Source organism: Pelodiscus sinensis, chromosome 32 (assembly GCF_052426305.1).
Source record: "Pelodiscus sinensis isolate ZL-2025 chromosome 32, ASM5242630v1, whole genome shotgun sequence".
NCBI lineage: Eukaryota > Metazoa > Chordata > Testudines > Trionychidae > Pelodiscus > Pelodiscus sinensis.
In genome coordinates, this window is record NC_143083.1 from 3,972,358 (window position 1) to 3,985,676 (window position 13,319).

The window sequence follows — 13,319 nt, forward strand, 5'->3', positions numbered from 1 at the left end:
TCGGCGGCTGCCGCCCGGCAGGCTCAGCTCAGAGCTGGGGGGAGGGGGAGACGGGAAGGGCAGAAAGGCAAGGGCTGCATTCACCGTGTGCCACGGCCTTGCCCCGTCCCGTCCCTGCCCACAGCACAACATGTTTTCTTTCTGGTTTTACACAAGCAGCGTGGAATTCTGGGAAACTCGGGAGGCCCAGAAAGGGTCTGAACTTTTGCTCCCAACATCTCTCTCCAGGGATTTCACGGCAGCGCGCCAGCACACACATTCTTCTTTGAAATTGACGTATGGACACAAATCTGCATATTTCCAAGACGCTGTGGACAGAACCCCTCATGTCACCTAGCCCCTGAAACGTCACAACCTGCCAGCTTGGTGTGTCCGATTTTGGTGCATGTATCACTCTCGGATCTGAAGTTAGAGCTGTGGGTGGGGCAGGGGATTTATGGTTTGAAGCATGCAAGGAGGTTGCCAGTTCTCTGCCAACTCAGAATCTGGGTGATCACCTGTAAACAGCCTCCTTGGAGTCTAAGCAGCGGTTAGTCTTAGGAAGACATGTGACACGTCCCCCCCCAGCTAATAGAGTGACCAGGGAATTTCCCACCAAGGGGGGAATGTAGAAATCAAATTCCAGCCCAAAAGGAAATCTACTGAAGATTCAAAGTTTTCCGGCTCTTTGTGTGGCGAGAGATACCCAAGGATACAGCCAGGGAGCCCATAGAGAAAAGATCTTCCCTGCTAGGATGTTTAGCTGAAATAAGAACAGTTTTAGGGTAAGTTTGTAATAAGTTTTAGTTCTGCATTTTCTGTTATTTTAAATTTGTAATCCGCTTTGCTCGGCCTGTTTTCACTCAAATCCTACTGTTTGTACTTAATAAAATCACTGGTATTTTCTGCGTAAATAGTTGTTACCTGGGGGTAGGGTTGCCAGATGGTTTCAACAAAAATACCGGACACACTTGACATGACGTCACAACCGACATTCCGTCTTATTTAGAAAATTCCGGACATTTCTATTTTCTCAATTTGTTTCCCGAACAGAAAGCTCCGATACTGGATTGTCCAGTTCAAAACCAGACCCCAAGCGACCCTACCTGGGGGAGCCATCAGGGTGTACACGGGGGGCGTGCCTGAATGATTTACGGGGTTCTGATCCCGTTGCGGGGTTGGGTTCCCGCAGCTGGACCTGAAACTGCATTTGCCTCAGATGTGAAGTGACTCAGGGTCCGTATTGCATGGGGGCTGGGGTGGGGGGGCACAGTGCTCAGGAGCAGCCCTACAAATAACAAACCAGCGCGTGTCACACCCCACGGAGACCCAACCGCAGTCCCAGGGACACAGCCCGGAGCTCAAGGAGCCAAAATTGCTCGCCCTGGCCCCACAGATCACCTACAGCATACCAGTGTGGCCAGAGATCCCCGCCTCCCCCCCCCCCCACACACACACCAGGGATCTTGCTTTATCCCAGGGGCATGCTAGGGCCTCGGCGACCGGCTCCAGTGCCCTTCCCCCGCTGGGTCTCCCCCAAACTGCACCTGCCTGCTAGTCTAAGGAGCTCCTTTGTCTCCGGACAGCTGTGGTCCGGGACTGGGAGGGTCGCTTGGCTGGGAACGGGCAGAGCAGGCGGGTGTGTTACTGGGGGGTTGCTTGGTGGGAGAACGGGGGTTGTGCACCGGTGACCCCTCACTTAGCTGTCACCCACAGGGGCCAGCGTGGCTCTTCCAGGTACCTTGCTGCACCCCGCTTTGTTCCGGTCGCACTTTTCCTGACCGCGGGGCTGCAGCCTCCCTGAACCGCGCGCACCGGAGACGCCCCTTTTAGGGGCCAGAGGAGGCTCTGTCCATCGCAGGCCTACTCTGGCTTCTGTAAGTGGCTGAAGCCGGACAGTTTGCACGTCGCAGAGCCCGGCAGCCCTCCCCCCACCGGGTGCAGGTGAGGGAAGCCGCACGCCGTGGGTCGCCGAGGCCGCCAGCCCCTTTCCTGCTGCCGGAAGGGGACGTGGTTCCGAGCGGCTCCGCCGTCCCCGGCTGGACGTTCTGTTTCTGCCGCGAAGGGAGCCGTTGCGTCACGGGCGCTGGGCGCAGCTGGGCCCGGTGCCAACGCCCGAGTGTTTGCCTCGCAAAGCAGGCCTGGGCCAGGAGCGGGCGAGTCACAAGACACGGGGGCAGAGAACAGGCTCCCCGGTGCGCCGGGAACAGGGGACAGGGAGTTGCCAGCTGCCACGCTTTAAATAAGCCACCTGGGTTGCAACCCCCCCACCCCCGCAAGTTAGCGCTAACGAGCACATAGCGAAAGCCGAGTCCGTTGTGACGAGCAGCAAGCGGGCAGGGTAACTACGGCCGCTGCGCGGGGAGAAGGGGGGTTCTTCAACAGCTCTGGTGCAAGGCTGTAAGAGACGCCTATAAAATACACAGAGTGACCCGAAGGATTTACAGAGGGGAAAAAACCAACTCTCGAGACCGGGCTGAGATTGCGCTCGCTTTTCCGCAACTTGTGACGCTCCCCCCAATACACCCCCCCCCCCACTCACCACCCTGCAACCCTACAACAACACACCAGCCGCCATGAACGGCCCTGCCCTATTCCCACTATGTAACCCTACAACAACACACCAGCTGCCATGCCCCGCCCTATTCCCACCCTGCAACCCTACAATAACACACCAGCCGCCATGAACGGCCCTGCTCTATTCCCACCATGTAACCCTATAATAACACACCAGCCACCATGAACGGCCCTGCTCTATTCCCACCATGTAACCCTATAATAACACACCAGCCACCATGAACGGCCCTGCTCTATTCCCACTATGTAACCCTACAACAACACACCAGCTGCCATGCCCCGCCCTATTCCCACCCTGCAACCCTACAATAACACACTAGCCACCATGAACGGCCCTGCTCTATTCCCACCCTGCAACCCTATAATAACACACCAGCCTCCATGCCCCGCCATGCACGGCCCTGCCCCATTCCTACCCTGCAACAACATACCAGCTACCATGCTCTGCCCTATTCCCACCATGCAACCCTACAACAACATACCAGTCACCATGCACAGCCCTGCCCTATTCCCACCCTGCAATAACAAACCAGCCACCATGCTCCACCCTATTCCCACCATGCAACCCTGCAACAACACACCAGCAACACGACCCCACCCTACAATCACACACCGGCTTGCACCACTGTGTTCTCACCGCCCAGCCTTCCCATAACTAAGGCCAGGCGTTAGCCCTGGGTATTTCTAGTAAAAGTCACAGGCAGGAAACAAACATTCACGGCTCATGATCTGGCCATGGCTGGCACCCCCGTCCTGGCCGGCACCCCCGTCCCGGCCCACTGCGCAACCCCACCCCCACGCACCCGCCGGCTGCACAACCTCACCCCTGCTCCCCAGCCCACTGCACAACCTCCACTCCCACCCCCCGGCCTGCTGCACCTCCCCACCCCCACGTCTGCTGCACACCCCTCATCCTCCAACCTGCTCTCAGGAAGATCACCCCACCCCAGGCCAAACAGTGTAAGTCAGAGCCCTGTTTGCCTCCTGCCTGGCTGACACCACCAGGATCCGGCCTAGCCTGGTCTCTGCTGTGCCCCAGCCACACCCGCCCTGGCGTTCTCCCAGCTCCCCGGAGTCAGGTAGCAAATGCCCCAATATCAGCTGGGCTGGGGGGAGGGTATCGGTGTGTCTGGCACTCGGCTCCCTCCGTCCCCAGCTGTGCTCCCCCCCACCCAGGGGAGGTTCTCAGACCCCACAGCAGGGTGGGGGAACCAGCCAACTCTCTCGCTTACCCTCACGGTGCAGGAGGGACCCTGAGTGCCCCAGGCTGGGGGTCTGTTTCCAGCAGGCTCTCGCCGGGTCCAGGGAGAGGAAAACACACCAGGGACGCCACTTGCACCGAGATGCGGCTGATTTGATACAGCCAAGAGTGGGGGCCCTGGTGCAGATGTGGAGTGGCACGTACAGCACCTTGCGCAGTGGGGGACAACCTCAGATGGGCGCCACTGTATCCTCCAAGAGAGCAGCCCCCAAGGGCCCATCTCTGTCTTTCCCCAGGCACCCCCTCCTCCTAGCCCCAACCCCTTGCTCTCCGGCTGGCTTTCCAGCTACTCACTGGGGAGGCTTTTAAAGGCTTCCTCCCCTCCCCAGGCCTGAAGTGGAGTCAGCTGGCCCCAATCCACCTGGGCCTGGAACCACCCACCTCTAATGAGCAGGCCTCTTACCCATTGGGGGCTGCCTCTTGACCTGGCCTCATCACACCCCAAACACCCCCTCTATCTAATCGATCTCCTCCTCACACACCCTTTATCCACCCGCCCCCACCCGCCCCATCCCTGCATGGCTCTCTGGGTCTATCCAGCCCCTACGCTGCACCGAAGCATTTAGAATCCCGAATGTCCAAGGTGCACTCTGCAAGCCGGGCACCCCCAGCCCCTGTACGTGGGAGGGGGGATGAAAGAGGCACGGGGGGGGGGGGTAATATTGGGGATTACCAATGTTATTACCAATCAGGAAAGGGGGTAATTAATTACTTCAGCTCCCCCCCAGCTGCCAGTAGGACAATAGAACGCTCCAAAGGGAACCGCTTTTCCCGTTAGTCTGATCCGTGAGAAAAAAACCCCAGAGTCTCCCGCAGGGCAGCCCTGCACACCCCAGTGCTAATTCCCGGAGGAGGGGGTGAACACAGGGCCATGTGCAAGTGTGGGAGGGCGGGGGGGGGCTCATGCTGCAGCCTGGGGGACACTGGGCCTTGTGCAGGGGGGGGCTCACTATGCAGCTGCTCCCCCACCTGGCGTGGCCCCACCCCAAGCCGCGCCCTCGCTCGGGGATCTGCACGGGGCCGGTCTCACGCCCAGGGCTTGCTGGCTCGGCTGAAGTCACCAAGTCGCACTGGGGCCAAAGCAGAGCCTCCCACCCCCAGTGGGTTCCCCAAGGGACGAGTCCAAAGGCCGGGGCATGGAGGGCGGACACCCCTTCTTGGCATTAAACCTGGTGGGGGCAGAGGAGGCAAGGAAGGCGCATGGAGGAGGAGGCCTGGGGTGCAGAGGGGGTACCCCCCCCGGCCCTGCAGGGTTGTGTGGCTCTGAGCCAGGGCGGGGGGCTGTTCCTAGAGGAGGGAGGGGCCGTGGAGGGTGCAGAAGCCCCGGCTGGCACAGAGGGCCGCTCAGGCACGTCCCGCACGCCGCAGATCCTTGTCTCCCTGGGCGGGGGAGGTTAGGGGAGAGGGCAGAGGGGGAGGGGAAGCTGCGATACACAAACGGCCCTGCCCAGGGGAGGGGAAGGGCCTGGAGAAGCCCAGCTGGCTGGAGCCTCAGGAGAAGGGATTTAGGAGGAGGAGGGCTGCAGGACACCCTGGCTCCCGGACGGATTACTGCGGCTGGTCAGAGTCCTGCAGCATCGTAGGGTCCCCGAGCGCCGTGCAGCTCCCAGCACGGAAATGCAGCCACCTCTGGGGCAGAGCGCGGAAGCCGCACAGCAGCACCCTGCAGAGCTTTGCCGTTATTCTAGCCAAGACCGCCGCCCCGCACCATCCCCAGCTGCAAATGCCCCCCCCGCTCCGCATGGGGGAGGGGTGCTGAGTGCAGGGGGTGTGAAAGATCCTGGGGAGCCCTGAGGGGGCCCCAAGTCTCTGCTGTGCTTCACTCAGACCCACCCCCCAACTGACCGAACGAGAAGGAGGAAACGGGCGGTTTCTGCCCACGCAGCAGAACCATGTGCCTGTGCAGCGGCCCCTCCTCCCCAGCTAGAGCATCTGTCTCTGCTAGACAGCGCTGTCAATATACCCCACAGCCTTCACCATCTTCTCACGCCTTTGCTGTAGGAGCGAGGTCAGAACTGATGGAGCTGGGTGGCAGGTCTCCTGGGTTCTGGGAGGGCATGTTGCCTAATGGTTAGAGCAAGAGGGGCCAGGAGGCAGGACCTTTCTGGGTTCAGCACCAGCTCAGTCATCCTCTCACTGACACCCTCCTTGTCCAATAGCCCAGTCCCTGATCCCTTGTGCTAAAGGAAAATCCCCATTAGCACTACAGGGCATATGACACACAGTCAGGACTCCTTGGTCCCATTCCTGTGTATGACCTCACTGTCTCAGGGATACTGAGCTTCCGGCTCTGAGGAGCTGCGTCCCAAAGGCTGGCTCGGTGCTCGGAGAGGCTCAGATGACGGCCGTCCCTGAAAAAGAAAAGGCCCTGCCAGGGCACACGCCTGTCGCGCCTCGTTCCCCTCCGCCCACGCCGAGGGGGAAGCATCTGATGAGCCAAGCAGCCACCCCCCCCAGGGCGTTAAGGGTCTCATTACCCCCCCCCAAGGTCATTTCCCTCCCCCACTTCTCACCGAAAGCAGTTATTGCCCTTTGGCCCGGCCTGGCCCTGCTTTAACCCCACAGCAGCCGGCTCTGGCCCGGCCCTGCCCCCCGTCTGTCAGTGCCACCCGACCAAAGGGCTGGGGCTGGCGAGAGGGGCCCATGGGCCTCACCCGGCTCGGGGTGGGACTGGGGCTCAGTTCTAGCAGGAGGCTCCGTTATCCTCGGCTCCCTTCTCCGGAGCCCCCCAGCTCCGCTTGAGTAGGGGACGCAGGGACAGAACGAGGTTAGCGGCCTTCGTGCTTCCTCCCCCATCAAATCCGCCCCTTTGGCCCACTCCTTGCTTTCTCGCACGGGGGGCCCGGGCAGCAGCGGGGCCTCGGGGTCCCCAGGAGATGGGTGGCTCTCCCAGGCATCGAGGGGGCCCAGAGAACCCGCCTCCTACTGCGCTGTCACAAGCCCGGCGGGGCTAGCACGAAAGCCAAGCCCTGCGGAGCAAATGTGTGGGCAGGGCCCGGAATTTTCCATCCTGCTTCTCCCGCCTGCAGCAGGCGGCAAACCTGGTGCATCCGCCGGCAGGTCCCGGGGCTGATGAGGCAGCACCCGGCGGGCCGGGGAGAAACGTGGACAGCGCTGCGGGGGGAAGTTTTTGGGTGCCCAGCCCCAGGGAACGAGGGCCGCGCCTCCCTCCCGCCCTGCTCCGGGGTGGTAAACACGGGGCCGCCCCTACCACCCCTCAAAACCCGCCACCGCGAGTTGGGGCCTCACATTTCCTAGGTAGCTACGTAGGAGCGCTGGCCCCCCCCCAGCCGCCCACCCTGGCTCAGTGCTGGTCCCGCTGCCCCCTGCCACATTCCCCGGTCACCCCCCGATTCAGCGCCAGGCCGGCTGCCCCTGCTCCATCTCCCGGCTGCCCCCCAGGGCTCAGCGCCCCGCCTGGGGCTGAGGGCTCCGACGGCCGCGCGGCAGGCACTGTCTGAACCCAAGGGGGGTGGGCGGCGTCCGCTGGCCCGGCTCTGCTCCGGGAACCGGCCGACTCTCCCCGAGCCGATGGGCCGGACGCCGTTTGCTGCAGCGATGTCTGGGACGGGGGAGTTGCCCCTCCCGGGTGCTGCTGCTGGGCTGCGTAGGGCACCAGCCCCAGCTGGGTCGGCCTGGTGACCAGGGGCTTTGAATCCCCGGGTGGGAGCCCCTCTGTGGGCCTGGAACGGAGTGTGCAGGAGAGGGGCACACAGGCACGGAGCCCTGACCCAGCGAGCGTGCCCTGCAGAGGTGTGGCTGGGACAGCCCCATGCCCGTGCCTTGTGGGGCCGGCGGAAACGCAGGGGGGGCAGCCAGGCTCCCCTTCCCTGTTCATCTGGGAACGCCCCCACACTGGGAATGACACCCCCAGCCTCGGGGGAGGGGGAGTGACCCTGCAGCTCCTGTGTGTTCACCAAGACTTGAACTAGGGACCACCCCACGCTGAACCCCGGTGTCAGCTAGATGAATGGATCGTGCCCTCCTCCCAGGGAGCTCAGAGACCAAACCTCCTGTCTGTGCCCCCGACCTGCTGCCTGTCCTTGGGCAAGTCACCCTGCTCCACTGTGCCTCAGTTTCCCCCTCCCATCCAGGGCCCATTAGGATTGTGAGAACCGTGGGGCAGGGATTGTCTCCCACACTGTCTGTGGGGTGCCCAGGACACTGAGGCCCTGCTGTAAGTCACAGACTGAAAACTTATTTGTGCCTCAGTTTCTCCAGCTGGGACACGGTGACGGCATTGCCTGCCCCCATGGGGTACCACGGGGGTTAACCAACGGCTGTAAGATGTGGAGCCAAGGGACAAGAGCAGCATCTGGGGCTGAGCCACCTCCCCGCCCCACTGCTGGGCGGAGGGGTTCTCTGCAGAGCTGCTACCTGGAGGAGCCTGGGGGGCCCAAGGGCCGTGACTCACCAGCCACGGGGTGTGCAGCAGTTGGCTCAGCCCTCGGCCTTGGCCTCTGCACTCGGCCTGGGGAATTCATTACAGCCCTTCTCAGAGACTCCGAAAGCAGCTTAGACCCACCATCGAAGCAGGCCGTGTCTCCCCCATGTTCCCGCATCCCACCCCTGGGCTCCCCTCACCATCCCACTCCCCTGTAGATAACGCTGCGCCAGCAGTTAAAGGCCTCCTCCCTCCCGTGAGCCGTTGGGGGATTCTTCCGCTGGGCAGCCCCCCAGGGCAAGATGGGATACAAGTCAGATTCACCCCACTATTGTGGGTGGGATTTTCCAACGTGCCTAAGGGAGTCGGGAGCAATGTTCCCTCTAAGATGAGCACTTGCATGGGTGCCCAGGAAAGAGTCAAACACTGCCCAGTGGCTTAGCAGAGCACCCACAGCCAGCAGCATGTTGCTATGGGTGGTGCACATCCGCACATCATTTGGTGCGTACAACAAAATTTATTCCACACGTGGTCAGGGGGGGGGAAAATGGCGGGACCACTGATTGGGAGCACAGCTCCCTTTGAAAGGAAGTGGCACAGACGTTCCCGACTTCCTTAGTCTCTTTGGAACATTCCCCCGGCCGGCCTGTGGGTCTCTGATGTGCCCGTGGACCTGCCCCAGTACAACCCGGCCCCAGGGCCAGGGTGCAGCAGCTGAGCAGGGATTCCAGCACAGGGCCCATTCTGTCCCCTGGCGCGCTGGGGAATTCTGGCCTGCGGTGACGCCGCTGAGTCAGACCGGGAGGAGGAAGGTTTGCACTTGGGTTACATCAGCTTCTGGGCTTGTTTGGTTTTGCCTCTGGACGACACCTGCCCTGGGGTCCCCCCTCCCACCCTGGAATCCCCCCTCCTGCCCTGCCGGGCCCATCTGCTCTGGAAGCAACAACCCCCCCATCTCCTCACCACCCTCTGCCCCCAACGGCTGTAAAAAACGGGGCCTGGGCGTTATCCCTGGACAGCGAGGGCCCAACTTCCCCCAGACACTCACTTACCTCCTGGAAACCTGACACCCACGGCCGGGCGGGACCGGAGCCCCGGGGAACAGTCTCTCCAAAGCCCGGGGAAGCCAGGAAATCTGGCGTTCCCCTTGGCCGGGAGGTGCAGCTAAGGGAGACCAGGGCTCCTTTCCAGAGCACGTAACCCCCCGTCCACTTGTGTGGGCAACCTCCGGGAGCCAGGGGATGGTTTCCACACATTGGCTGCGAGCAGGAGCTGTCCGGTGCGCCCGGAGTGAGAGCTTTTTGGAGCCTGCGCTTGTGCAACATACACCCAGAGTGGGGTCGGGGTCAGCCTGCTCCAGAATTGCTGGGTCAATGTTCTCTCTAATTTTTACCACCCGTGCGTGGAATAAATTTTGTTGTGTGCACCAAGACATGTGCAGGGGTGCACCACCGGGAGAAACACCTGCTGGCGGCTGTGGGCACTCTGCTAATCAGCTGGGCGGCATTTGAATCTCTCGTAGGAGGACGCCCAAGTGCTCAGCTGCCAGGGAGCTCTGCTCTGACAGTGGGGGAACAGTGCTCCACACCCCTGGGGCTGCTCCTAAGACTGCAGGCTCCAGGCCTCAGTTGATGGGCTGCAGCCAGGCAGAGCGTCTGGGCATTATATGCACGCCCCCTGGCCAGCGATGAGAGCCGTGGCGTCCGAGTTCTGAAGCAGTAGCCGCTATCGCGAGCTAGCCACACGCAACCAGCCAAATCGCCACCTGTGGCTCGGGGCCGGCGGGCTGGACGCCGCGGGATTAGAGGGTCCCCAGCAACATGCTGCCCAGAGCCGCCCGGGCACTAGGAAGCCAAGCGGGACTTGGCTTTTCTGCTCCGAGAAGCTCCCTGCCTGGGACTCTCCAGGAGGCTGAGTCCCTCAGATCAGAAACTTGGCAAACCCAGCTTCCTCCTGTGGCCCAGGGCAGGTACTTCCCCGGCCCCTGTGGCTCGGGGCGCCTGAGCTGGGGCAGCCGGGGCCGTTCCCTCCCGCCCAACGCTGAGAGCTTTGTGCAGGCGCAGAAGGAAGTAGCGGCTCCCCGCCAAGGCGCAGGGCTGGAGCATCGGGAACCCGCTGCCCCCGCGGACGCCCGGGGGCTCTGCCCTCAGCAGGGCGCTGTCTCTGCTGGGAGGTGGGCGGGTAGGCCAGGGCTAAGCAGCCCCCCACCGCCCAGCCCTGCGGCCTGCGGGGAGCCGAGCGAGCCACCGGCTGGTGCGTCTCTGCAGGCCCGGGTGGGGGGGTTTAGCATTAACAGGCCCCCGCTCTGGGGCTGGCCCCTCCACCCCTGCAGGAGCCTTCTCATGACTCCGCCGGGTACGTCTACATGGCAACCCCCCGGCGGAGCTGGATCCTGCTCGGGCCGCAGCCTGGACTCCAAGCCCCAGCCCTCTCGCCGGGTTTCGGAGCCCGAATGGCGACCCTGCTCCGTTCCGTGCGGTGGGCCAGGCTCGGAGAGGCAGCCCCCCCCCGGTGGGGTTTGCTTTGCCACGGGGACGTCCCCTTGTTCCGAAAATCCACCAACCAATCTGCTGAGGCGCTGGAGTCGGATCCTCAGGCCTGGATGCTGGGGCACCCTGGTCTCCACCCCCTTGCTGGGGAGAGGAGGGCAGCCTGGCCCTCCCTTTCCTGGGGCTTGCAGACACCCTAGGGCCCATGCTGTGGGCAGACGGGCTGCTGCCTCGGACTGGCTGCTTGCCTGGACGTCTTCCTACCCTGGCCTGCCTGGGCCCTTGCCCGGCTCTGCTCAGGCCTTCCCAGCTCTGGCAGGGAGCAGCGCTCGGGGCTTCCCCCGGATCCCTCTACCACAGGGGCCCGCCTCTCTCCCGGCTGCTGCTTTCCCCACTCAGGAGCGGACTCCCAAGGCAACTCTGCTCCCCCGGGCTTCCTGCCTCAGCCACTGGGCCCTGAAACCTTCCGGCCCCTCCCCAGCGCGGGCGCATCCCTCCGGAGCGGCCAGCAAGTGTCCGAACGGAGCTAGAGCCCCCACAGGGAGCAGCCCCCCCCCCCGTGCCAGCTGGGACAACGCAGGACTCAAAGGCTGTCCCGCCCCCCGACCTTCTAATCTCAGTGGACGCCAGGCGCGGGGGGGATATTGGGGGGGGTATTGATCCTCCTTCCCCTTGCTCAGCATCTGCTCCCAGGCCAGAGCTGCCCAAGGGTGCTGGAGAAAGACGGGTGGGCGCCGGCCAGACGCTGGCCTCTCGGCCCTGCCGCTCTGCCAAAGGGGTCTCTCCTCCAGCCCTGCCTGCGGACGGAGCAGCCGCCTTGGTGAGCGCCAGCTGGGCAGCCGCCCGTCGAGGGACGTTGGCGCTTTCGCCCGCCGCTCGGCCCTGGGCACCACCCACAGGCTGGCGGCAGACGCCCCCCCCAGAGCAGGTTAGCTCCTTGGCGGGGGGCGGGTAAGCGAGGAAACGGGGAAGTTTCAACGGGAGGGGGCCTCCCTGCAGCTGGGGAAGCGAAACGGAAACTCGCTGCAGAAGGAACTTTCGGTGGAGGGGTGGGACTAGGGCCAGAAATGCCCAGAAAAGCACCGTCCCCAGCGCCGCCGTGTGCTGGACTCAGCTGGCGGGCAGACGGCGCCTGGATTTTCACCCCTTTGGGCCGGCGACCGCCTCCTCTGTGCAACTGGGCACAGGCGCTTCCGACAGGCGCCAGCCCCGGGCGCGGGGATAGTCGAGCACGTCTGGAAAGCAGGGTCAGGGAACGTGGGTTTTGGGGGGGGGGGGGGGCGCTGACCCAACAGCTGAGGGCCACACACAAGCGAGAAGCAAAAAACAGTAAAAAACAAGCAAAGAAAGCAACAACCCCCCCCCCCGCCCCCAGCGCCCGACTGAGAAAGAGCCTCCCCCGCCACCCCACCCTCCCACGGCTGCCCTAGAGCCTTGTACGAATAACAGCAGACGGCAGAGTCCCTTGTGGAAGCGCCGATTCTGCCAGAGCCTTCGGCGGCGGGGACAGAGACAGGCCTGGCTGGGGAAACCGGGGGCTGCGGGACCGGCCAGCTGGTATCTCGTCCGATGCTCCTTGCGGCCACGGCGGCGAAAAGCAACCCCAGCCCAGGGTCTGCGTCTCCCCCCCAAGAGAGTGGAGGGAGGGGGCCTGGGGCAGGTTTGATGCCCCCCCAATTGCACAAATGGTGTAAAACGGGGGGGGGTGCAGAACCTTTTTTGGGTCGGAGGCTGCTGCCCCCCAGAAAAATCAGTTGGGGGACACGCACAAGTGAGACGTAAAAAAACCCTCAAACCCTCCCGGACGTGGGCCCCGACTGAGCCCCACATTCCGCTCCCGAACAGAGCCTGGGGGCCCAGCCTAGGAGATTTGTGTGCTCCAGCCCTGCAGTGGGGTGGCGGGGGAGGGAGGGCTGGACCCCAATGCGGGTGGGGGGCAGCTGGGGGCCTGAGGTTCCCTTCCTCTGGTTTAAAATGACCCTGTAACATCCCCTTTCCTCCACCCACCCCAACCCTCATTGCCGCCTCCGGCCCCATGACAGCTCCAGACCTCAGTCCCCAGCCTGGGAACTTGATTTCCCAGCAGGATAATTATGAGGTGACTCTGAGCCCACATGGCCAGGCAGGGTGTGTGTGTGTGTGTGTGTGTGTGTGTGTGTGTGTGTGTGTGTGTGTGTGTGTGTGTGTGTGTGTGTGTGTGTGTGTGTGTTAGTTACACAATTTGCTGGAGGGCTCTGAATGCTTTGGTTTAACTTATGTAAATCGAGGCAGGGGGCTGGCGTCGTCTCCCTGGAGGGCGCGTCCGTCCCCGTGGCAGAGGCGAGGCTGCTGGCAGAGTTGTGGATCGGCTGAGCGCTGCTCTCTCGCCCCAAGCGCGTTTGGTTTCTTCGAGGGTGGGAGAAAAGTTTCCCTTCGTCGTAGCCTCATGCCATTTAGAAACACCCTTGCGCCGCGCCATGTCTCTCCTGGGCGCTAGCCACGCCCCCCGCGGGCGCTGTAGAAGGCCCATCAGAAAGTGCACAGCTGGGTCTTGGCTACAGACAATTCTCGTAAAAGGCGTGGCACTCGGCTGCCTTCGACAACGGTTCTCACTGCCGTGGCTCTGTGGCCACCTTACGACCCAAAGAGT